Genomic DNA, 27,508 nt, shown 5'->3' with positions numbered 1-27,508 from the left:
CTTTCAGCAGACCCCCTAGCTCGGCGACTTGGGGGACTCCTACTACATGGTTTGTATCGCGCTTGACCAAGCTTGAAACTACAAGTAAGCTTCAAGTGAAATTGATACATTACCTTGTGCATCTCCACCAGTTAAAGATATCACCCCTGGATGGAGGAAGAGTACTTCCAGAGAAGATGTCACATCTACCTATGAGACAGATAAGGCAAGTCAAGACGACACCACACTCCGATACTTAGAAGTTTCGTGATTACGAGATCATTCTCCCACAATATTTCCTAATGTCATTTGTACTAAATCATTCACTTGTACTCATTAAAGGAGAGCTTGAACCCATGTACTTGTGTAAACCCTTCACAATTAATGAGAACTCTTTTATTCCGTGGACGTAGCCAATCTGGGTGAACCACGTACATCTTGTGTTTGCTTTCCTATCTCTATCCATTTATATACTTATCCACACTAATGACCGGAGCAATCTAGCGAAGATCACAAAAAGCGACCGTTTTCGCTACCTAGGATCTATCTTGCAAGAGAACGGAGAATTAGATGGAGATCTCAACCATAGAATACGAGCTGGATGGATGAAGGGTAAGAGTGCATCCGGCGTGTTGTGTGACCGTCGTAGGCCACTGAAGCTCAAGGGAAAATTTTATAGGACGGCAATAAGGTCAGCGATGTTGTATGGCACAGAATGTTGGGCGGTGAAGCATCAACACGTACACAAAATGGGTGTAGCGGAGATGAGGATGCTTTGTGGGATGTGTGGGCACACGAGAAAGGATAAGATTGGGAATGAGGATATCCGAGGTAAAGTAGGAGTAGCCGAAATTGTAGGAAAGATGAGAGAAAATCGGCTCCGGTGATTTGGACATGTGCAAAGAAGGCCGACTGACGCTCCGGTTCGAAGATGTGACTACGGGACAGAGGTTCAGGGCCGAAGGGGTAGAGGAAGACCTAGGAAAACTTTGGAAGAGACTCTAAGAAAAGACTTAGAGTACTTGGATCTAACGGAGGACATGATACAAAACCGAGCGCAATGGCGTTCTAGGATTCATATAGCCGACCCCACTTTGTGGGAAAAGGCTTTGTTGTTGTTGTTGTTGTAACTATCACATGATCTACACTTCAGATTTTCCTCTTAAAAGATGCAGAAGTCAAAACTAAAAATCACAAATTAAACAGATAAGACATATAAATTAAATGAGGGAAAATCTCGAACTATTAGGTTTGTAACTTTTCTTTTTTTTTTTTGTTTTGAGTTTGTTATTTTATTTTGGTTGTATGTTAATTTAACTTGATATTAATGATTGCTATTTCAATTTGTATAAAATTTGGGAACACCAAATCATCCCAAAATACGGAAATATTTCGAGAATTCTGAAAATTGGGAATACTGAAATTTTGGTTTGGGATTGTGTAACATTCCACATCACCCAGGGGAGTGGATCATGTAAGCCTTATATGTATATTCCCATCTTTACCTAGCACGAGACCTTTTGGGAACTCACTGGCTTCGGGTTTCGTAGGAACTTCGAAGTTAAGCGAGTTCGGGTTAGGGCAATGTGAGGTTAATTCACCCCCTCCCCTTAGTATAAATAATATCATTTGTTAATAAAAAAATGATATTTTAGACTGGATGGAAACGCTTAGTCATGTCGATAAGGAAAAACTTAATGATCTTAATAAGGTGATTTTGTTATGCTGGCAAATTTGGAATGACAGAAATAATAAGCAATTTAAAAGTATCAACCTGTGTCCTTTGCGCTCTAAGTTCCTTGCAATTACCACGGGTAATACCTTCCTTAAAGCTAATGACAAAAGACTTCTAAAAGTCATTTTGATAACTCCACTGTGATCAAATGGCATCCCCTGATTATAAATTTGTGAAGCTGAATTTTGATGGTTCGGTGGCGCTTCAGAAGGCAGTTGCAGGCTTTGTAATTAGGAATGAGAATGGCCAAATCTTGGGTGCGGGTGTTTTAATTTTGATGGAGCCACTATCTCTGAAGCGGATGCTAGGGCGTTGAAGGAGGGTTTGGCTTAATCTTGGCGGAAGGGTTTCTCAAATATAATGGTGGAGGGATACTCTTTTTTAACGATTCGTGCTGTGCTTGGTTCCTCTTCTGAGCCCTGGAATCTCAAGACCATTGTTGAAGATCTTAGGTGCTTAGCGAACAAACTCTCCAACATTAAATAGAGGCACGTCTTCAGGGAAGCAAATTTTGTTGCTGATGCTTTTGTTACACACGGTTTATGTGTCTCAGGTAGTCATGTTTGGAAGCGTAGTACTCCATCCTTTGCATCTTCGGCGCTTGTTTTTTATTGTACTAGAAACGATTATATTCGTGGTTTCTCACTTTAATGAAGCTTTCTTAACAAAAACATAAAATTGAAAATTAGGTCTATGAATCTCCTAAATATTTGCTAAATCCATGAATCTAATCAATCGACCAGAAAATTTACACTAGAAGACAAACCCACATCTATCAACCTCCTGACATAAATGTAGAAATAAATTAAGAAAAATCAAATCTAAGGGGTTGATAAACAACGTTACTTGTTCCATTAGCGATATAAAACTACAGAAACAAAGATATCTATAGCCTAAAAGTGTATACAACAACAAAAGCAGCTCTTTCCCATTGATAAACTGATCATCAGTACAGATTAAAAACCAAGAGGTGTAACTAATAACATAAGGAACCCTTCGAAATTCAGAGAACTCGATAATAATATAAAGAAATTTATTTACACGTGCGAAGGGTTCAACTAGTTGTTATTAATAATTTAATAAACACGTTAGAAATAACTATGAACTTGTGAAGCAGAGCAGGAGTGGGATTTGCCTGAACGTTGATGCTGAGGGTTTGGATGGTGCCTTCTTGGCAATGACCGGTGAAACTATGTGAGGGTTAGGGATGGTCTACTGCTTGCTGGTTGAGAGTTGGCTTGTTGACCCATTATTCAGAGGTGCAGGAGATTAACTCTCTTACTGCAAGTATTATCTTCACCTGCAGAATCAAAGAACTAGTGTTACCACAGGCATAGAAGAGGGGGTTTAGGTCATCTCCAACCGAAGGGTCTAGATGGCCGAAAATAGCCCGAAAACCGTCTCCAACCGAGAGCTAGGCTACAGGGCTCGTGGGCCCCACGGAATCTGAAAGGGCCAAAGGGCTAGCCCAATGCAGCCAGCCCCAGGTTGGCCAGAAAAGGAGAGCATTCCTGTCGAATATAACTGACAAGAATGCTTAAACAAATTTTTAAATCCAACGGCTAGCTGACGCCAGTTACCATTGGATTCAAATTTTATTTTATTTTTATTCTATTTGGTTTTTTGGGCTTTTTTTTTTTAATTCTTAAAAATTCTAATTTTTTTCCTATAAATACCTAAACCATTCATTAAATTTAAGTTCTAATTTTTTTGGTTTTTTGGGCCAGTTACCGTTGTAGTTTTTGAATATAAGTTGTAGTTTTTAAATGTAAGTTGTTGTAGTTTTTAAATTTAAATAATAAATTATATTTGGTCCTTTGGCCCTCGGTTGGAGACGGTTTTTTGTGACAAGGCTAAAACGAGCCATATGGCCCTTTGGCCCTCAGTTGGAGACGGAGGCAAATATGGCCTTGTACTGTTCTTTAAAATATTAATATCTTGGAGGGCCAGATGGATAAAACGAGCCCTCTGGCCAGCCCTCGGTTGGAGATGACCTTAGTCGCCATGATATTAAGAACCTCTCGTAAAATTTATCTATGAAAGATCGATTAGGAACACACCACATCCACATTGACCGATAGACAAGATTACCCCTATCATTGTGGAGCCAAAAATAATCCAAAATTTTTTTGAGACGACATGTGGATTTTTTTTTCCGAAGAAGACAAGAATGCCCTCATTAAATGGGTAGGCCTAGCCTGCAAATATTCTCGAACACTTTCAACATCAGCAATTTGCTACGACATCACCAAGCTCCCATGCTTGTGTCATGGAGGAAAAGTTAAAGGTATTAAAGATATTATCAATAACCAAATCCTATCTTTAATAAATTCCTGATTGGAGATCAACTCAAACAATTAAAGAATCCTCATTACAATCAATCAAGGATACTTACCTAATAATCCCAAGATATATTCACTTGTTTGTTAAACTACAATCATCAAATATTCAAATGTTTGGCCCCTTTATAATAAAGCTTAAATTTCAAAAAAAGTTAAAAAGAACAAAAGAGCACCTCAAATACGATTTTTCATAAACTTCTGTTAGAATGTAAAAGACGAGCCATTGTCAACCAGAGCTTGGAATCCACACACAGCAGTGCTCTACTCCAACAGAATAGGCAAGACTGAAGCAAATTAACAGATTAATTATAAACGAAAGCTAATACCGAGAAAGCTAGAACATCTAAATATGAGCACACTAGTAGAAAAATCACTTTGCGCGACGTAGGTACCTTCGTCGCGCAAAGTCAGAAATCGTTGCTTGAAAAATAGTGCAACAAAACCTTCGCCGCGTGCTAACCGTTGTGCAAAGGCAATGACAGTAGGGTTTGTGTAATGAAGAGGAAACACATGTCGCGTAAAGACACTTTGCGCAACGCACTCCCTGTGTCACGCAAAGCCGCTTTGTGCGACGCACATCTCTATGTCGCGCAAAGTGGCTTAGTGGCTTTGCGCGACTTAGGCATGCGTTGCGCAAACCCTTTTTTTTTTCTTTTGGTCAAAAATTTTTTTTAAAATTTTTTTAATAGATATTGTAATTAAATTCTAAACAATAATTAATTAACCAAGCAAAAGTATTTAATTATAAAATATATGAAAATGTACATATAAGATGTTTGAAAAAAAAAAAGAAAAAACTACAATTAGTCTTCTAGGTTTGATACATCAGGTTACTGGGTATTGGCAGGGCAAGGTGGCTCTGAGGTCGAAGGTGGACTAAGATCAAGTGCTGGTAGCAAGATTTGGAGGCCGGACATCTGTATGGCTCGTACAAGGTTTCTTACCGTCCCGGCATAGGTCCTCATCTCCTCGCCTTGGGCCCTCATCTGCTCGCCCTAGACCACAAACTGACCCTTTAAGGTTGTCACTTCCTCCTTCAATGCATCGACCTCTACTGTGTTCGATCTGGAAAAAGAGGCACCTGTCTCACCAACCCGCGCCTTGCCATGACGACGATCGAAGTTCTGATCCAAGACATCCATCAGGATCTGAAAACCTGCATCCTCGGGTACCGTGACGTCCTTGATCAGGGTCTCCAGGGGAAGCTACAATGTTGCTTCTTGGAGAACGAGAGTCCTCTTTTCCACCATAGCAGCCTGTAATAATAAAGAAAAAACATATAATGTTTAATAACAAAATATAAATAATATTTGAACGATTCATACATATAAGAATAATAAGAATTACATATACTTATATGAAGCTGCTTAGTGGTCTCATCACCAGGTCGAACGTAAACCTTCTCGAACAGGTCGATCTCTAGGAACTTAGAACCCTCATGAAGAAAAAAACCTTAAGAAAATTTTATTAATCAATAATAATAAATAAATTGTATAAAATTTCAAAGTTAATATACTTTTACCTGGCGTCGTGCCTCAAGCCTATACGAAAAGAGCTTCGAACCGGAATGGGGGAGAAGTGTCTTTGACTCCCGAGCTTTCTTGCCAGCAATAGATTTCTTCTGTTAAACACACAATATACATGTTAGTGCGACTATTTGAAATAAATTAATAAAAATAACTTAAAAAATAACTAAAATAATAATAAAATATTATTAAAATATTATGTACATACCACAAATTTTAGGTCCGTACACTAGTACAAAAACATGTTTGTGCGACGGCAACTTGCGCGACGTAGCAAATTTCGTCATGCAAAGTATGTTGCGCGACGCTAAACAGAAAACGTCACGCAAACTGTCTTTGCGCAACGATACTTTCCGCGACTCCAGGCTTCGTCGCGCAAAATTTTGGCGCCAAACCAATATGCTTTATCACTTTTTTCCTAACTTTGCGCGACGCAGGTGCACAGATGTCGCGCAAAGATGTTTTGCATGACGTAGGTACCCCTACGTTGCACAAAGCTGTTTTGCGCGACATAGGGGTACCTACGTCGCGCGAAGCTGTTTTTTTTTTCTTTTATTTTTTCTTTTTTTTTCCCTTTGCTTCTTTTGGGGTTCTTGCATTGCCTTTTTCTTTTGTGGTATCCACTTGTGTAAATGTTTTAAATTGACAATCGAATTAATTCATTGTATTCATATAGGGTTAAGGAGTGTAGCTGTAAAAATTCATCAAAATCGGAGTTAAAATAACCGTTAAATCGTGATTTTTCGTTTATCGCGGTCAAAAAGGTTTGTCCCGTTACATAATCTCTTAATGTTTCTTTTTTGCGATTTTTGGTGTATGCGATCTTGAATTATGTACAAACAAGTTTGATGGTGGGATCGTCTAAACTAGTTTTGTAGAATGCGTATCCCATCAAAACAATAGATTCACTAACACTTGGAGTTTATCTATACTTTCATTAAGTATAACATAAGATTTTGTGATATCCACTAGTATAAATATTTTAAATTGACGATTGAATTAGTTCATTGTATTCATATAGGATCAAGGAGTGTAGCTGTAAAAAAAACCATCAAAATTGGAGTTACAACTAACGTTAAATCGTGATTTTTCGTTTATAACCGTCGAAAAGTTTTGTCTCATTACTAGATATCTGAATGTTTGTTTTTCACGATTTTTGGCGAATGCGATCTTGAATTATGTACAAACAAGTTTGATGGTTGGATCGTTGAAACTAATTTCGTACAATGCGTTTCCCATCAAAACAATAGATTCACTGACACTTGGAGTTTATTTATACTTTCATTACATATAACATAAGATTTTATGGTGTCAACTTGTGTAAATGTTTTAATTCGATGATCGAATTAGTTCATAAGCAAAAGGGAGATACATATTGAAAAGAAAAAAAAAACACTTTGCGCAACGTAGGTACCCCTGCGCTGCGCAAAGTGTTTTTTTTTTTTTTTTTTTTTTGCCTTTTGCTTTTCTTTTGGGGTTCTTGCATTGCCGTTTTCTTTTGTTGTATCCACTTGTGTAAATGTTTTAAATTGACGATCGAATTAGTTCATTGTATTCATATAGGGTTAAGGTGACACACCCCGACCCGAAAAGTTGACTAGGACTCCGAATCGAGCCGTGCTGGCCGACACCTGGAAGGTGACGAAGCCATAAAGTGTGATAAAGTGTAACTATGAATAAATTTAAACCTAAAAGTGCCTAAATACACGAGTACGCGGTGAGCGGGTATGGACCCATTTCACGCGTGATACAGAGCATAAGAAAAGTACAATGAGCCAAGGTAATGATTATACCAACATAAGGAGCCACCTGAACTAGGAATGCCACATGTCCTTGTCGATACGGAACTTTGCTACTAGAACCTGGAGGGGTGCAAAAATAGAAAGTGTGAGTGGGCAAGAACAAGATTTCCAAAATCATTTCAACTATCAAAGGTAGTAACCCCTCACCGCAACCCTATATAGTTTCCTGACAATCACATCACGTAACAATATGGAATCAAAAATGTATTAACAGTAATTCCATAAGTATACCACAACACAGCATCTTATCAACAATATAAATTATCATGTGCTCAATAATCAAAGCTAGTAAATAAGTCGGAGTCACCTATAGTGACCTGTACGACTTATCCATATCTCATCAATCATACTAGCCGGCTCAATAAACATATAACTCATCAACATGCTAGCTGGCTCAATAAACATATATCTCATCAGCATGCTAGCCGGCTCAATAAACATATATCTCATCAGCATGTTAACTGGCTCAATAAACATATATCTCATCAGCATGCTGGTCGGTTCAATAAACATATATCTCGTCAGCATGTTAACCGGCTCAATAAACATATATCTCATCAGCATGCTAACCAGCTCAATAAACATATATCTCATCAGCATACTGGCCGGTTCAATAAACATATATCTTATCAGCATGCTAACCGGCTCAATAAACACATATCTCATCAGCATGCTAGCCGGCTCAATAAACATATATCTCATCAACATGCTAGCCGGTTCAATAAACATATATCTCATCAGCATGCTAACCGGCTCAATAAACACATATCTCATCAGCATGGTAGCCGGTTCAATAAACACATATCTTATCAGCATGCTAGCCGCTAGCCAATTCAATAAACACATATCTCATCAGCATGCTAGCTGGTTCAATAAACATATATCTCATCAGCATGGTAGCCGGCTCAATAAACATATATCTCATCAGCATGCTAGCCGATTCAATAAACATATATCTCATCAGCATGCTAATCGGCTCAATAAACACATATCTCATCAGCATGCTAACTAGCTCAATAAACATATATCTCATCAGCATGTTGGCCGGTTCAATAAACATATATCTCATCAGCATGCTAGCTGAATCAATAAACATATATCTCATCAACATGCTAGTAATATGTCAGTCGGATCCACCTCTTGTGGCCTGTACGGCTGAACCCATAGCTCATCACATATTCCTGCACACGAGTCGGAACCACTTCTAGTGGTCTGCAAGATAGGACTGTGGTGTAAATAAGTACACTCAAGTGCTACGATCACGTGAAGGTTGTGCGATAAATCGCGGGTCACCTACGAGTCGGAGCCACCTATTGTGGTCTGCATAACAAGACTGTGCACCTACCTTGGAACCAAGGTGAGCGTAAGGTGCGAGAGGTGAACATCACATGAAGGATTGTGCCCTGGCCACGGGCGAGAGCACTACTACAAAAGGGCCTTATAGTGTCAGTTGTTGCATCGGTTTAATATAATATAGTGGCGCACAAGAGAGTTGCGACACCCACTGAACATGACGTCGGATTTACAAAGCCTGCGTCGCTTTTAAACCTACGTAAACATTTAATGTCGCTTATAACCGACACACATTTTAATAATTTTAAATACTGGCGTCGCTTTAAATAAAACAGTGTCGCTTTTAAGCGACATAAATAATGGGTGTCGCATAGAAGCGACACTAATTGTGGTTTTTATATATTCTAAAGCCTGCGTCAGTTTTTGTTTTATATTTTAAATCCTGCGTCGGTTCTGAACGACATATATTTTATTTTTTAAAATATTTTGAAACCCGGTGTCGGTTGTAAGCGACAGATTGATGCTCTTTACATACCCTCCCATGTGTTTTCCTCTTCTTCTCTTGCATTTATCTCATTCCATCCTCAGATTTACAAGCCTTCCTGTGTTCTTCTCTTGCATTTATCTCATTCCATCCTCAGATTTTTGGGCAACCTTTCAAAACAATCTCTTTGCTTTCACAGCATAAATAATGGCTGAACTCACTTCACTTTGTATGCCCACCAAAGTAACCTCTAATTAATCAACTCGATGGAAAGTAACTGGTTTCCCGTAACATTCCATCTAGTCACAACTATAAACAATCACTCTGATGGAATAAAATTAATTGACCCAATACATACTTTATTATTACTGAACATTCTAAATAAGTACAACACTAACATAAAATAACCTACCGGTTTGCTTGCTTAACGAATCCACGAATGAGTTATTAATATTACGGTCTGCAGCCCGCAATACTGATAAATCATCGTTGTCTCGATAAGTAGGCAACCACTCTCAAAGATATAACATTACTATTTTGTCACTCAATGCAAAATACATACACTCATCTCAACTACATTTATTTACTACTCTCTAGGTAATAACATACATAATAAGAAATATATCAGCCGAAGTCAACTAGAATGACCAATACGGCTGATTCAACTCTTATCTCAATAATACGTCGGCCGGATCCACTCCGCGTGGTCGGTACGGCCGAGCCTATAACTCACCAATTTCTCATGCGTCAGCCAGATCCACCTCTCGTGGCCTGTATGGCTGAACATATAACTCATCAAATCTCTCTGTACCCACGGTCAATCCGACCAAACTACTAAGTCCATAACTCTGCTGAATCGACACTATGATATCATGAAAAATTGTTGAGTACAACTGATTCTAGGGACGATTCACAATTCTGTGTCCCCTCTGTTCACATAAACACATTCCTTGATTTCACACTTCCCAAAGTGTTAATTTTTTGTACCTGCTGCACAAGGTACATTTCCTTTACTCGAGACACCTTGTCTCAAATATCTGAGATTACCAGTATATCCATCACTTGTACTCTCGTTGATCATGTTCTCAGAGTCCTCAAGGCTCAACAACATCTCGTATACTCCTGGTAATAAATACAATGGATAGTGGTCACTCAAAGAACGCCGCTTTTTCTTACTATCCAGCATAAACAACATAACACCTCAACCAAATTAACAGTAATATCTGGATGGAAACGAGGCTAGTCTGAAAACTTTCTATAATACTCATTTGTCGTCAACTTCCTTGATTCACATTTGCAAACTCTTGTTTACTACCATCGATCAATGCCGGAGGAATAAACTTTTCCTTAAACAAGTCCTTAAAAAATTTTAAATCGGCTGCTTCCTCTGGTGACAACAATTAATACTCCTGCTTCCATCAGGATACACGTTCATAACTCAAACCAGGTAGTCGTCTCGACCCCCTGTCAGAAGGAAGATTCATTTGACTTGCATAATCCGAAACTTCTTTTCCAAACGGTTAAACCGTCACTTCGTTCCCTCAGGTTCATCATTTCATAAGGTGATTCAAATTCAACTCATAACCCGTCTTAAAATGTCCATTTTGATAATATACTGAATCACCATAATAATAGTTTCCTCTAAACCGCTAAATCAGGGAGACTAAGGGCTGGTTTGGTATTGCTGTGCTTTGAAAAAAAGCTGTTGTGAGAATAAGCGGCTGTGCTGTGAGAATAAGCGGCTGTGAAATAAATCAGCTGAGCGTTTGGTAAACTTTTTTGTAAAAGTGCTTTTGGAAAAAAAAAGCAGTCTGATAGTGGGTCTTTTCATTAAAGGAGCACTGTAGCTCCGTGTGCTTTGAAAAAAAACCAGTTTTCCAAAGCTGCAAATAGCAGCTTCAGCTTTTTCCTTTGATTTCAGCTTATTCTCACAGCAGCTTCCAAAATAAGCCCTTTTTTTTCAGTTTACCAAACACCTAAAACCTTAACAGCTTTTTTTCATAGGTGCTTTTTTTTTAAGCACCTCACTCCCAAACTAGGTCTAAGTTCCTCTAACTACGTGGTTTGCTACGAGGCGGTGTAGTTCTGACATAATTCACTAGAACTTCTCAAGATGTCCAAGATTGCAACCATGCTCTGATACCAACTGACACACCCCGTCCCGAAGGAGGGCATGCTGGCCGTCACGTGAGAGTGACGTAACCATTTGCACAGTACGGAAGCTTTAATTATACAACTTCAAAGTTAATACACCCGAATGTGCGTCCTAATTTTGTCCAATCTGTCAGAACACTGTCGAATTCCTCGTAGTCACCACACCTTTGTGATTCCTGAACCTGGAGGGGTGCAAAACCAAAATTGAGTGGGTCAGTAAAACAAATTCTTTTCAAATCCAACTTTTCTCAAAACATTGTAACCCCTCTCCGTAAAACTTGTATACTTTCCCAGAAATGTAAAATATAAATATACATATATAATCTCAAAACTTCAATTCATTAACTCAACATTTTTCAGTACAAATATGCCATGCCATGTCGGAATTCCACAGTTAAGTATGAATGCATCAACAATAATTATATCAGGTGCAAGAAGTAATCAACCGGAGGCCCTCTAATAGCCCTGTACGGTTGAACCTAGAGCTCAAAATCTATCACTCTCACTCTGCCGGAGTCACCTCTGTGACCTGTCCGGCCTTCTGCACACAAGTTACGCTCTAGTGCTTTCTCATCAATCATCTGTGCACATAATCTAAGGTCACCCACCAGTCGAAATCTCACTAACACTCTACGACTGGCCCGTCGCACCCACTCCGCGTGGACTGTGCGACCAGCATCTACTTGGATCCAAGGCGAGCGTGCGATGCGGTGAATACTATAAGCACTAAACCATGGTGCAGGATTTGAGCTCAATATACATCAACATCATCATAACAGTAATTAAATACTCACCTGATACTCACCTGTGCGTCCGCCGCACCATTCATTCATATGCATCATATCTCAATTCATACTTTTCATATCATTTCATGCATGGCAATTCGATTCACATTTTTCATATAATTCTATAAACTTTTCGCATACTTCTATGCATGGCATTTCAACTAATATATCTCATATACTTTTATACATTTTCATTTAAAGCATAATTTCATGCATTTTCAATTTCTGGGAAAACGGCAAGTATATATGTATACGGAAAACAAAACTGCCCACTCACAGAATACATCGACGTGTCGAAGGTCCCTGAGCCTCCCTTAGCCATGCCCAACGTCCGTATAATCCTCGCCTATACGAGAAGTAACCAAATTGACGTTATTTAACGCATAATCCCACTCTTAGCTAATAACTCCTCATATATTGCTCAAATTGGGTATATGAATATACCACTGTGACCTACACAACCTCAGGATCATCGCCATATTTTTAAAATAATTTTTGGAGGTCTCACGCGCCCCCACGCGCCTGACGTGGCACGGACCTACGCGCCCCCACGCGCGGCCACGTGCAACGCATGCTGACGGCGTCAGTTAACGCCGTCAGGAATATTCCGTTAAAACCCCGGAATATTCCGTTAAACTTAACCGGATACCGTTACTGCCGTTAGGATATTCCGTTAAAATTAACGGAATATTCCAGTTTCTTCTCCGACGGTCCTTCGCCGGACTCCGGTCGCCGGAAACTGGGTAATTTTTCAAATCCACTGTTCTCCTTCGTTTTTCAACCATTTTTCATGTAATTTATACCAAATTGAAGCCCTAAACACCTACTATCACGTTGGACTAGTTTTAGGGCCTAAAAACTACGAGATCAAACTTTTCAAAAATTCAAGAATTCGGCCAAACTTACAACTCGTGATCCTGACGTCCAATTCATGCCAACGAAGCACTCCGAGCTTCCTTGGGACTTCCTTAAGCTCACTGTGAGCTTGGTTTCACCTAAAACAAAGTCAATTCGAAGATCATGAACAGTGCTCTTCACGGGAACTTTGAAACTAGGGTTTTTTCCGAAGCAAAACTTACCTGAAATGGATACCATCGTGATCGTGGAGGTTCCAGGAGTTTGATGGTGGTCTTAACTCCGTCGTTGGTAGAAGTTTAGGGTGGTTTTGGAGTTTGTCCGTGTGAGTTCGAAGGAGAGAGACAGAGAATGAGAGATTGTGAGGGACGAGAGAGAGAGACAGGGTACGGGAAAGAGGGAGAGAATTGAGGGGTGTGGGATCCTACCCAATCCCCAACTACAAATTCTAACATAAAATTTAAGTCTAAGTCTCCACTCTACTTACCAAATTTTAGGAGCTTAGATATAACGAACGTAAAAATTATACCTTAGTCACGTATTGGGGGCATTTCCGTAATTTCATGTCCTCGGAATTAAAAATTCCGGGACGGGCTGTGACAATTTTGCCACTTGAATTGTTATGAGAAAATAGAATGAATAATATTTATAAGCATTTATGTTAAATTAACAATATTAAATATAACATAAACTTATAATATTGAGTAATATAAGAATATATTATGTTAAATTAATTTTTTTTTGCACTCTAATTGTTATTTTAATTTGTTGTTATTTTGATAATTTTTTGTTGTTATTTACTAGAATGGATTAGATGAGAATAATTTGAATTGTTATGAGAAAATGGAATGAATAATATTTATAAGCATTTAAGCATTTATGTTAAATTAATAATATTAAATATAACATAAAATTATAATATTGAGTAATATAAGAATATATTATTTTAAATAATTTTTTTTTGCAATTTGAATTTTTATGAGAAAATGGAATGAATAATATTTATAAGCATTTATGTTAAATTAACAATATTAAATATAACATAAACTTATAATATTTAGTAATATAAGAATATATTATGTTAAATTAATTTTTTTTGCAATTTGAATTGTTATGAGAAAATGAAATGAATAATATTTATAAGTATTTATGTTAAATTAACAATATTAATATAACATAAACTTATAATATTTAGTAATATAAGAATGTATAATGTTAAATTAATTTTTTTTTTGCAATTTGAATTGTTATGAGAAAATGGAATGAATAATATTTATAAGCATTTAAGCATTTATGTTAAATTAACAATATTAAATATAACATAAAATATAATATTGAGTAAACTTATGCTAAACTAACACCGGGGTGCAGGTTGATGAGCTCTCAATGTATCTCAACATAACATCAACTCACATTAACAATCTACAACGCACCTAGTACTTACCTGGTTGTCATGCGTTCACCTTTGCACTTCAAAGCGTTCTTGTTTGCAGGTAGTATACACAGGGATATGCCACGATGCAATCTAATACTCAAACCATGTCACATCCCGGCCCGGGGCGGACCACTTCCCGGGCCCGCTCCACCACCGTAGCACGATATTGTCCGCTTTGGGCCCCGACCACACCCTCACGGTTTTGTTTCTGGGAGCTCACGAGCAACTTCCCAGTGGATCACCCATCCTGGGAGTGCTCTGGCCCCCCTCTCACTTAACTTCGAAGTTCCGATGGAACCTGAAGCCAGTGAGCTCCCAAAAGGCCTCGTGCTAGGTAGGGATGGGAATATACATTTAAGGATCACTCCTCTGGGCGATGTGAGATGTTACAAACCATGTCATAGCATAGTCAAATATAGACATATATATAAATACATACATACATATATATATATATATATATATATATATATAACATGGCGAAACATGCATAATCTGTAACGTCCCACTCCCGAACTATTTGCTTCAGGAATAATTATCGGGGACAAGTCCAACTAAACACTAGTCTAATTAACTATCAATACTTACGATTCTTTATTTTAATTTCTTGACCCTTCACACATTGATTTATAACCAACATTCAACCACCAAAAAATAAGGTTAAAACTCATAATTTACACCAATGTTCCTTACATTGCTCAATTCTCCAAACAAGGCTATTGTCTCAATTATTTAATCTCATTTATTGTTAGATTGCCTACGTACCCTAAATAGGGAATAAGCCATTCGTAGTTGGCAAAAATCCTCCACATCATTCACAAAAAATTATATGAAATATTCAATTTATAAACGTTTGTGGAGTTGTCAATCTTACACACACACACACACACATAGGAGAGAAAAGACCTACTCACCTTAGGTCCGTACTACGACTTCCTCGAACGAATATCAAGATATCATGAACCAACGTCACCTAGAACAATTATCAAATCACGTCTCAAGGTCCTTACCGATAGAATACATAATTTACATAAAACACATCCCTACGTAATTCACTTCGGGAGATTTGCATCTCGGATTTCTGATTCGAAACTTCTAAAGATCCACATTACACTTCTAAAACACCATACTAAAGTTTCATTATGATCCAACGGTTGGATCTCTGCCAATTACCAATTTAAGTGGCTGTCAACATTTTATTTTACGAACTTCCAAATCTAATTCAAGAAGATCCGTAAATCAGATTCCCAATCCGTAAGCTTCTATGGTACTCAAATATTATGTACTATAATTTATTAAAGTTTGGTGACGATCCAACGGTTGGATCGTCGATTACTATTCTAATCGAGTGGTGGACCTTAATGGAACTTCGCCGGATTCTGCAGATTTTGCAGATTTCCGGGCAATCTTTGGAACTCCATATCTCACTTGTTTCTCAACCAAATTCAACCCATAATATACCAAATCGAAGCTAGAGAAATGGAGAACAAAATTATACCAGCTTGGAGTCCAAATGGTGGTCGGAGGTGTCCGAAAAATGGTCTGAAAGAAGGCTGTCCGCGGGAAAACTGGTAATTCGCCGGAATTTCTGGGCAACATTTCAACGTCCATAACTTTGTCAATACTCAACGAAATCAAATGATTCAAAATAAAAAATCATGGTTTTCGACGCGATGAAGAGATTAGTACCTTACACGATGGATAATTCGCCTTGTTTTGGCCGGAAAATGCCTCAAAAGTGGTAAAGGTCGCCGGAACCTGGGCAAACTTTAAATCGTTATAACTTTCTCATTTCTCCACCAAATCACACAATCCAAACATGAAAATTCATCTACACAACATGAGGAATCGGTTTATACCTATGACCAAGGCCAAATAGGCTGGGAAGAACTTCAATTTCGTTAAAACCCGTCGGAAACCCTATACTTGGGTGAACTTCGATTCTTCTTCCTCGGTGCTCCAACGAGGTCAAGGTTGGTCAAGATTTTCTCCTGGGATGATGGGCTACAAAGCCCAAGTGGTGGTGTCGGCCATTGCTTTGCCAATTCGCCGGAAAAATGAAAAGGGTGGCCGGAACACCATTGGTTTTCATCGGGTTTTGTGGCCTCGAACCGCTACGTACAGAGGTTAACCAAGGTGGTTCTTGGGTGGGTTTTGTAGAGGGAAATGATAGATTCAAGATGGTGGTGGTGGCTTCAAAAACTCCACCGGAGTTGGCCGGAATCGGCCTTAGAAAATGGGTGGTCGTGAGTGGAAAAACACCACGGGAAAGCTCCACCTTTCCCTTTTTTTTTTCTTTTTCTTTTCTGATTGGCTGGAGGCTTTGTCCTCCTTTTATGTGATTGGTTCCCTTTTCTCTTTGCTTAAAGGCTGATTGGTTAGTCTTCCCACAAGGTGGGAGTTCAAATAATTTAACTCCTTTAAATAACCAACTTCAAATGTCCGTAACTATACTGTTATAGTTCGGACTCGCAAACGGCTTTCACCTATGTGTTCGTAGTGACGAGTACTACGAGGATATGCTTAAAGAATAAGTCATACGCTGCTCTAACCGATGATCAACGAAAGTCAAAGTCCTTGCCTCTAGGGCATTTTCATAAATTCACGCTTCTAAAATTAATAAAAATGTAAAATTTGGGACCGGCTGTCACATAAGGAGTGTAGCTGTTAAAAATCATCAAAATTAGAGTTAAAACAACCGTTAAATCGTGATTTTTAGTTTAGCGCCGTCGAAAAGGTATGTTCCGTTACTTGATATTTGAATGTTTGTTTTTTGCGATTTTTGGCATATGCGAACTCGAAGCATATACAAACAAGTTTGACGGTTGGATCATTGAAACTAGTTTCGTACAATGCGGTATCCATCAAAACAATAGATTCACTAACACTTGGAGTTTATTTATACTTCATTAAGTATAACATAAGATTTTGTGATATCCACTTGTGTAAATATTTTAAATTGACGATCAAATTAATTCATTGTATTCATATAGGGTCAAGGGGTGTAGCTCTAAAAAATCATCAAAATCGGAGTTAAAACTACCGTTAAATCGTGCTTTTTTGTTTATAACCGTCGAAAAGTTTTGTCCCGTTACTTGATCTCTGAATGTTTTTTTTTATTTTTTACGATTTTTGGCGTACGCGATCTCGAAGCATATGAAAACAAGTTTAACGGTTGGATCGTTGAAACTAGTTTCGTACAATGCGTTTCCCATCGAAATGATAAATTCACTAACACTTAGAGTTTATTTATACTTTCATTAAGTATAACAGAAGATTTGTGGTATCCAATTTTGTAAACATTTTAAATTGACGATCGAATCCATTCCTTGTATTCATATAGGATCCAGGAGTGTAGCTGTAAAAAATCATCAAAATCAGAGTTAAAATAACCGTTAAATCATGATTTTTTTCGTTTATAACCGTTGAAAAGGTTTGTCATGTTACTTGATCTCTGAATGTTTGTTTTTTGAGATTTTTGGCGCATGCAATCTCGACGCATATACAAACAAGTTTGATGGTTGGATCGTTGAAACTAATTTTGTACAATGCATATCTCATTAAAACGTTAGATTCCCTAACACTTAGATTTTATTTATACTTTCATCAAGTATAACAGAAGATTTTGTGGTATCCACTTGTGTAAATATTTTAAATTGACGATTGAATCAGTTCCTTGTATTCATATAGGATCCAGGAGTGTAGCTGTAAAAAAATCATCAAAATCGGAGTTAAAATAATCGTTAAATCGTGATTTTTTCGTTTATAACCGTCGAAACTTTTGTCCCTTTACTTGGTCTTTGAAGGTTTGTTTTTTGCGATTATTGGCATATGCGATCTCGATGCATATACAAACAAGTTTGACGGTTGGATTGTTGAAACTAGTTTGTACAATGCGTATCTCATTAAAACGTTAGATTCCCTAACACTTAGATTTTATTTATACTTTCATCAAGCATAACAAAAGATTTTGTGATATCCACTTGTGTAAATATTTTAAATTGACGATCGAATTAGTTCCTTGTATTCATATAGGATCCAGGAGTGTATCTGTAAAAAATCATCAAAATCGGAGTTAAAATAACCGTTAAATCGTGATTTTTTCGTTTATAACCGTCGAAAAGTTTTGTCCCGTTACTTAATCTATGAAGGTTTGTTTTTTGCAATTTTTGGCGTATCCGATCTCGACACATATACAAACAAGTATGACGGTTGGATCATTGAAACTAGTTTCGTGCAATGCGTATCCCATCAAAACAATAAATTCACTAACACTTGAGTTAATTTATACTTTCATTAAGTATAACATAAGATTTTGTGGTATCCACTTGTGTAAATGTTTTAAATTGACAATCGAATTAGTTCATTGTATTCGTATAAGGTCAAGGAGTGTAGCTGTAAAAAATCATCAAAATCGGAGTTAAAACTACCGTTAAATCGTGATTTTTCGTTTATATCCGTCGAAAATGTTTGTTTCGTTACTTGATCTCTGAATATCTTTTTTTTTGCGAATTTTGGCATATGCGATCTTGAAGCATAAACAAACAAGTTTGACGGTTGGATCGTTGAAATTAGTTTCGTACAATGCGTATCCCATCGATTTCAATCGTATATATATTTATTAACTAGATTTAATTTTATTTATTTTGTACGTATAACACTTAAGAAATTTAATGATATGTATATTTATTAAGTAGCTTTAAATTTATTATTGTAGTTCAGGTCGGATTTTTGTTTGAAAAATATATTATTGTGGTTTTTATTTTTTAAAATTTGAATTTGAAAGGAGTAAAAATTACATTTTCAGTATATTTCATAATAAATTTTTTTTTAAATGCTTTGCACGACGCCACAATATGGTTGTTGCCCAAAACCACTTTGCGTGACGTCAAAATGTATACCTAGGTCGCGCCATGTAAAAAATAGGCACTTTTTTTAAATTTTCGCAGCAAACCGTGCAATTGAAAAACTGTTTGTCTTCTCTCTCTCTCACTCGGTCTCTCTCTTCTTCCCGTAGCTTCCTCCTCATCCATCCTCCTCATCCTTCCTCCCCATCGCTCATTTCAGCCGGTCCTCATCCTTCTCATCCTTCCCTCCTGCTTATCGCTTCTTTCCATCGCTCATCTCAGCCATTCCCGACTGCAAACCGTGCCATAGATTCATCTCAGAATCAGGTATCTATCTTTTCTTAATTCTTAATTTTTCTTCTTTCTAAGGTCAGAATCAAACTTTAATGCCTTAAGTTTAAGATTTTGGTATTGTAATTAGATTCAATTTGGAAAGTTAAATTAGAAATTGGGGGTTTTAGTGTTAAATCGAATTTTAGGGTTAGAATTCAATATTGGCGAAGTCCTTCAACAGTATTGGTGGATTCTTCACCCTCTGCAACCAGCCATAGATCTCAGACTCTGCAACCAGCTAAGTTTTTGTAAGTTGATTGCAATTTTTTCTTCGTTCCCTTGTATTGGTAAGGTTCTTCTGTGTTGTCTTCGACATGTTGTTTTCATCTGCATCACTTAGTTATATGTGCCGGTGTTCTGTTCAACTTAATTTCTTGGGGTTGTGGTTGTGGATATATTGGAGAAAATGGTGTGTGAAATAAAGTACTTGTTTCTGATATTAGGATGCATGGAAGGAAATTCCAATATTCTAATTTACACATTGAGATCTTATAATTTATTGTTTGAAGGTTGATGTAAAAAGTGTTTATTTTTTCAATGACTATTTATTTTTCGAATTGGATGGTTCAGGTGAATTTAGTTTAGGATGATGAACAATAGCATAACAGGATTGGGACTTTCGTTTTGATGGAGAAAACATAGAAAGTGGGAAGGGAAAAAGTTATTTGTGAGATGTATTGAGCAACGTAGTCTTGTTCTGATCGCAGCAATTTTTTTTGTTCTTTCTTATGTTAATTTGTTACTGAGTTTGATATTTGAAATTCATCTGATTTGCAGTACATACATGGTCTAGCTGCTCGAGGAGTTCATTATATACATCGGGTTGGACAGAGCCTACATCAGTGAGACCTTTTTCACCTTCATCTTCTTATCTTTTGTATTGGTAAGGTTCTTCTGTGTTGTCTTCGACATATTGGTTTCATCTGCATCACTTATCAGTAAGTGGTGATAATTTCCTTTTTGTCTACACCGTTTCATATTTTTAAATATTTCTAAGTTAGCGGCTTATGACGATATGTATAAGCGACTAGATACCAAAGAAGGAGAGTTGGATATCTATAAATTAGCTAGAGCAAGGGAAAAGAAGACAAAGGACCTAAACCAAGTGAGGTGCATCAAGGATGAGGATGGAAAGGTTCTTGCTACAGAGAACGTGGTTAAAGACAGATGGAAAGGTTATTTTCATAATCTTTTCAATGAAGGACATGAAAGGAGTGCTTCTTTAGGGGAGTTGAGTAACTCAGAAGAGTGTAGAAACTACTCTTTTTATCGTAGAATCCGGAAGGAAGAAGTGGTTGTAGCTTTGAAGAAGATGAAGCATAGAAAAGCAGTAGGCCCAGACGATATACCAATCGAAGTGTGGAAAGTTTTGGGAGAGACAGGTATAACATGGCTCACTGACCTTTTCAATAGGATTTTGAAAACGAAGAAGATGCCAAATGAGTGGCGAACGAGCACTTTGGTGCCTATCTACAAGAATAAGGGTGACGTACAAAATTGCATGAACTATAGGGGTATTAAGCTAATGAGTCATACAATGAAGCTCTGAGAGAGAGTCATTGAGCATAGATTGAGGCAAGAGACACGGGTTTCGGACAACCAATTCGGGTTCATGCCAGGGCGCTCAACCATGGAGGCAATCTATCTCTTACGAAGATTGATGGAAAGATATAGAGATGGGAAAAAGGATTTACACATGGTCTTTATAGATTTGGAAAAAGCGTATGATAGGGTCCCAAGAGACATTCTTTGGAGGATTTTAGAGAAGAAAGGAGTACGAGTAGCATATATCCAAGCTATAAAGGATATGTATGAAGGAGCAAAGACTGCCGTAAGAACTCATGAAGGACAAACCGAAAGCTTTCCCATAACTGTAGGATTACATCAAGGCTCATCCTTAAGTCCTTACCTTTTTGCGTTGGTAATGGATGAGTTAACATGACATATTCAAGATGATATTCCTTGGTGTATGCTTTTCGCAGACGATATAGTGTTGATAGATGAAACTCAGGAAGGGGTAAATGCAAAGCTTAACCTTTGGAGAGAAGTGTTGGAATCTAAAGGTCTTCGCCTAAGCCGATCAAAGACAGAATATATGGAGTGCAAGTTCAGTGCAAATGGAGGCCAAAACGAGTTAGGGGTGAGGATCGGAGATCAAGAAATACCAAAGAGCGACCGTTTTCGTTACCTAGGATCTATCTTGCAAAAGAACGGAGAATTAGATGGAGATCTCAACCATAGAATACAAGCTGGATGGATGAAGTGGAAGAGTGCATCCGGCGTGTTGTGTGACCGCCGTATGCCACTGAAGCTCAAGGGAAAATTTTATAGGACGGCAATAAGGCCAGCGATGCTGTATGGCACAGAATGTTGGGCGGTGAAGCATCAACACATACACAAAATGGGTGTAGCGGAGATGAGGATGCTTCGTTGGATGTGTGGGCACACGAGAAAGGATAAGATTAAGAATGAGGATATCCGGGGTAAAGTAGGAGTAGCCGAAATTGAAGGCAAGATGAGAGAAAATCGGTTACGGTGGTTTGGACATGTGCAACGAAGGCCTACTGACGCTCCGATTAGAAGATGCGACTATGGGACAGAGGTTCAGGGCCGAAGGGGTAGAGGAAGACCTAGGAAAACTTTGGAAGAGACTCTAAGAAAAGACTTAGAGCACTTGGATCTAACGAAGGACATGACACAGGACCGAGCACAATGGCGTTCTAAGATTCATATAGCCGATCCCACTCAGTGACTTGGATTTTCCAAGTCTCCAATCGAGAAGTTTTCCTCACTCGGGAAATTAAGGGAACACTACCCCAACCTACATGCTCCACTCAGAAAGTTTCAACATACAAGCTTCAACAAAAGAAAATTCAAAGAACTTAGCGAAGAAGGTTTTGGTGTATTTAACACAACACGTTGAAATGAAGGAAAACTTATTTATTGATATCCCCGATAAGCTACAAATGTGTACATATACATGAGTCAAAATAAACAAACAAGAGGGAGCCTTCACAAGGGTTGCTTAGGAGAAGTCTCAGCAGTCGGTAGAGCCCCAGAAAGAGAAGGCACCGGAGGGGGATCATTCGGAACCTCAGTACTGGACAGAACCCTAGAAGGAGGAGGCATCAGAGGTTGATTATTTGGAGCTTCATTACGCGGTACAGCCCTAGAAGACGAAGGCAATAAATGCCTTTGGAACAAACCCACAAATCTCTGATGATCAAGTAAAACCTGACCATCAGTTTCCTTCATCTGGTCAAGCTTCCTCTTCATGTTTGTAGCATAGTCATGTGCAAGCCGGTGCAACTGTTTATTCTCATGCTTGAGCCCTCTAATCTCCTGTTTGAGACTCATCACCTCAGCAGCCAATGATTCAACTTGGCGGGTTCGAGCAAATAGGCGTTGGGCCATACACAGAACCTGCACACTGAACACTGAGAGCCAGCGAATCCTTAACAGCTAACTCATCAGACCGTTTGGAAAGTAGTCTGTTATCTTTGGGAGTGAGAAGGTTCCTGGCCACCACCGCAGCAGTCATATCATTCTTCATCACGGAATCCCCAACGGTAAGAGGACCAGTAGGGGAGACGAAGGATGGGCGCCATATGTTGTCTGGAGAAGGCGGGGCTGCCTCTTCAACAAGGTTCAAGTCAAAACGACGGTCGGAGGGGCCAGACATTTTCAAAGGTGTTGAAGAGAGAAGAGGTTAGACAAATCAAGATCTTAGAAGTGCAAGAATGGAGCTTCTACTGGTGGAGATTCAAGTGTGCTTTGGAACTTAATGCCAGCCCCTATAAAAATCTGCACTCAACGGATCTTCAGAAATCGAAGAGGCGCCTGCTCAGAAATCGAAGAGGCGTTTGCTTTCTCAAAAGCTGGGCTGCTTAGAGACCACGAGGGTTGATCTCAGAAATCGAAGAAGCGTTTGCTTTCTCAAAAGTTAGGCTGCTCAAAGACCACGAAGGCCGATCTCAGAAATCGAAGAGGCGCTCGCTTTCTCAAAAGCTGGGCTCCTCAGAAACCACGAGGGCCGATCTCAGAAATCGAAGAGGCACCTACTTTTCCAGCCTTGTCAGCACCTGTCACACGCACACTCAGCTTTGCGGAAATTATGGGCATTCTGTCGAAGACTTCTGAGGAAGTAGAAAACACATGAATCTTACTGTTCAATCACCCACTTCCCACACGCAACACTAGCTCATGGGTACCACAGATAACTTTGCCAAAGTTCTCTGCCAAAATTGAGCACGTAAAGCTTGCAGCTCCCACTACATCGCTCTGACCAAGAAAGGTAAAAGAATAGCAAAGAAACAGCACTAACAAAGTTTAGACCCATAAATTTTGAAGGTCTAGCTACCATATTATTACCCACAAGGGTAAAGGAACAATACCACTGCTGGATAATTGGAAAGTCCCTGTGTGTCAACCTCTGTGCTTCGTGGCAAGGTAGACTAGTAAACATGCCCAACCTTTACTCACACTCGAGAAAACACTACCAATAAGATTGCTTGCTCCAAAATCGAAGAGGCACCGTCCTCCGAATCTCGAGAGCCAGACTCCCAACATGACTACTTTCTCAAAAATCGAAGAGAGGGTAAAGGAACAGTACCATTGCTGGATAATTGGAAAATCCCTGTGTGTCAACCTCTGTGCTTCGTGGCAAGGTAGACTAGCAAACATGCCCAACCTTTACTCACATTCGAGAAAACACTCCCAACAAGATTGCTTGCTCCAAAATCGAAGAGGCACCGCCCTCCGAATCTCGAGAGCCAGACTCCCAACATGATTACTTTCTCAAAAATCGAAGTGACACTGCTCCCCGAATCTCGAGAGCCAGACCCCCATCATGATTGCTTTCTTAAAAATCAAAGATGCATCGTTCTCCGAATCAATCGAAGAGACGCTCGCTTTCTCAAAAGCTGGGCTGCTCAGAGACCACGAGGGCCGATCTCAGAAATCGAAGAGGCACCTACTTTTCTAGCCTTGTCAGCACCTGTCACACGCACACTCAGCTTTGCGGAAATTATGGGCATTCTGTCGAAGACTTCTCGAGAGCACAGACCACTTTTTCAAAGTGCTCTGACAGAGTTAAAACATGTGAAGCTGGCAGCTCCCACTACCGTGCTATGACCAAGCAGGGTAAAGGAATAGCATTACTACTTGTTGTTAGGGAGACTCCTATATATGTCGACCTCCATCCCGAACGGACAGGCAGACCTGCAAAAATGTTCAACCCTTCCTCATATTTGAGAGGGCACTCCCAACGAAGCCTTTCGAAATATTCAGCTTTCTTTCCCCCCGATAATACCTTTGCAAACAAGCTATACTAGAGCAAGAATATCTCATATCATCAGGGTTAAAAGCAAGAGTATCCCATATCATGCTTTTTCCCTGTCTTTTCCTTTGCCTTGTTGTTACCTGCAAGACAAGGAGAAAGAGAGCAATCAGTCAGCACTTGGAATCAAGCTTCCAGCCAGGAACTGACTGCCTGGAACCCCTTACCTGATTACTTACCTGGCATTGCTCTCGAGTACTCATCTTCAACATCTTATGTTTCCAGGGAAGATACCGCATCTGCTTGAGGAACAGATAGGGCAAGTGCGAATGATACAAGGAAGCATGTGGAGACAAGCGTAACAGCACACGTGCCGATACATCCATTACTCTGTCAAAAGCAAAAGTATCCCATATCAGCAGGGTCGAACGTACTCTAGATTTGATGGACTTGTTTTGACCCTCAAATTCTTCAGTCGGCTCTGGAGGAAACCAGAAAACCCTCCAGCTCAGTTCAAGAATAAGCCTGTGGAAAGTTACTTCTTCAAAAGCAAAAGTATCCCATATCATCTCTTCTCATCTTTCTTCTCTTTATCCTTCATGCTGCTGCAAGATGGGGAGAAGGTGAACAATCAGCCGGAGCTCTGATTGCTTACCTTGTCTGTCACCTCTTTCAGCAGATCCCCTAGCTCGGCGACTTGGGAGACTCCTACTACATGGTTTGTATCGCGCTTGACCAAGCCTGAAACTACAAGTAAGCTTCAAGTGAAATTGATACATTACCTTGTGCATCTCCACCAGTTAAAGATACCACCCCTGGATGGAGGAAGAGTACTTCCAGAGAAGATGCCACATCTACCTATGAGACAGATAAGGCAAGTCAAGACGATACCACACTCCGATACTTAGAAGTTTCGTGATTACGAGATCATTCTCTCACAATATTTCCTAATGTCATTTGTACTAAATCATTCACTTGTACTCACTAAAGGAGAGCTTGAACCTATGTACTTGTGTAAACCCTTCACAATTAATGAGAACTCTTCTATTCCGTGGACGTAGCCAATCTGGGTGAACCACGTACATCTTGTGTTTGCTTTCCTATCTCTATTCATTTATATACTTATCCACACTAATGACCGGAGCAATCTAGCGAAGATCACAAAAAGCGACCGTTTTTGCTGCCTAGGATCTATCTTGCAAGAGAACGGAGAATTAGATGGAGATCTCAACCATAGAATACGACCTGGACGGATGAAGGGTAAGAGTGCATCCGGCGTGTTATGTGACCGTCGTAGGCCACTGAAGCTCAAGGGAAAATTTTATAGGACGACAATAAGGCCAACGATGTTGTATGGCACAGAATGTTGGACGGTGAAGCATCAACACGTACACAAAATGGGTGTAGCGGAGATGAGGCTGCTTCGTGGGATGTGTGGGCACACGAGAAAGGATAAGATTGGGCATGAGGATATCCGAGGTAAAGTAGGAGTAGCCGAAATTGAAGGAAAGATGAGAGAAAATCGGTTCCGGTGATTTGGACATGGGCAAAGAAGGCCGACTGACGCTCCGGTTCGAAGATGTGACTACGGGACAGAGGTTCAGGGCCGAAGGGGTAGAGGAAGACCTAGGAAAACTTTAGAAGAGACTCTAAGAAAAGACTTAGAGTACTTGGATCGAACGGAGGACATGACACAAAACCGAGCGCAATGGCGTTCTAGGATTCATATAGCCGACCCCACTTAGTGGGAAAAGGCTTTGTTGTTGTTGTTGTTGTTGTTACTTTAATTGAATTGAGATTTGGCTTCATGCTGGTATAAACTATATTGTTGTTATTGTGGTTTAATCTTATCCAAAATTGTCCGATTTGGTTAGATAAAAATCTTCTGAGCATGCAAAAGCACCCCTTTCTGATCTATAACCCATATAGCCTTTTTTTTAATATTGTTCTGGGGTTCCTAATACAGAAAGCACCCCTGATTGATTTTTATCTTGGGTGACATTTTTTATTTGATTCTTGAGTCTTGACATACATACACAAATTCCTTTGTTGTTAATATTTGACATGAGCACATTGGGTTTGGTTGTTGAGTTCATATTTTCTCAGATGTTTCACTCCCATCAATGAATTATAGTTTATCATGTGTACTTTGGGTTTTGGCTGTTAATGTTTGACATGAGTACTCTGGGTTTTGTTGGCTGAAATGTTCTTTAAAATCATAGTTATGACTTTGGTATCGAGCCTTGACCCATTTGCTGCTAGCTAAAATATTTGATTAACCAAAATGAAGTTACCATCTTATCATCTTATTTTCAAGTGCCTCTACTGTTGTAGTTGTAAACTCAAAATTATGGTGATATTGGATTGCTAATTGGATCTGACGATAATATTAAAGTATGAAATGGCTAATTGGAGATGATGATGATTCAAAGTCTAAAGGATCACAAAACTGACCAGCATCGTCTTGTCTGATGTTTGCTACATACACCCATCAACAAGAAAGCACATAAGATAATGAGTACAAAATAGCTCATTACTGTATCCAGATTGGCAAATTCTAGGCAGAAACAAGATGGTCCATCTTGTTTGGGGTTTGTGGAGTGTTCTGAATAGATTTTAAACACTTGGGATTCTTTACAATATGAGTTTCTTTATTTGTG

General features: G+C 39.0%; 2 long non-coding RNA genes across 3 annotated transcripts; one reads left to right on the top strand and one right to left on the bottom strand.

The window, feature by feature from the left end:
- Positions 1 to 5,621: 5,621 nt before the first annotated feature.
- Positions 5,622 to 16,709, bottom strand: LOC139198343 (uncharacterized). Of its 2 annotated transcripts, XR_011583761.1 has the most exons (5): positions 16,080 to 16,709; positions 15,889 to 15,978; positions 15,305 to 15,363; positions 7,376 to 7,444; positions 5,622 to 5,677 (listed from the first exon to the last, which is right to left on the bottom strand). It is a non-coding gene; the product is annotated as an uncharacterized lncRNA (long non-coding RNA). The 2 variants fall into 2 exon arrangements; XR_011583760.1 differs by lacking the exon at positions 5,622 to 5,677 and having other exon boundaries at positions 7,112 to 7,444.
- Positions 16,710 to 19,335: 2,626 nt separating this feature from the next.
- LOC114826579 (uncharacterized) lies at positions 19,336 to 20,557 on the top strand. Its single transcript, XR_003775535.2, has 2 exons — positions 19,336 to 19,564; positions 20,348 to 20,557. It is a non-coding gene; the product is annotated as an uncharacterized lncRNA (long non-coding RNA).
- The last annotated feature ends 6,951 nt before the right edge of the window (positions 20,558 to 27,508 follow it).

Source organism: Malus domestica, chromosome 08 (genome assembly GCF_042453785.1).
Source record: "Malus domestica chromosome 08, GDT2T_hap1".
Classification (NCBI taxonomy): domain Eukaryota; kingdom Viridiplantae; phylum Streptophyta; class Magnoliopsida; order Rosales; family Rosaceae; genus Malus; species Malus domestica.
The sequence above is the reverse complement of the archived record's forward strand: the minus strand, read 5'-3'. Positions and strand labels throughout refer to the sequence as shown.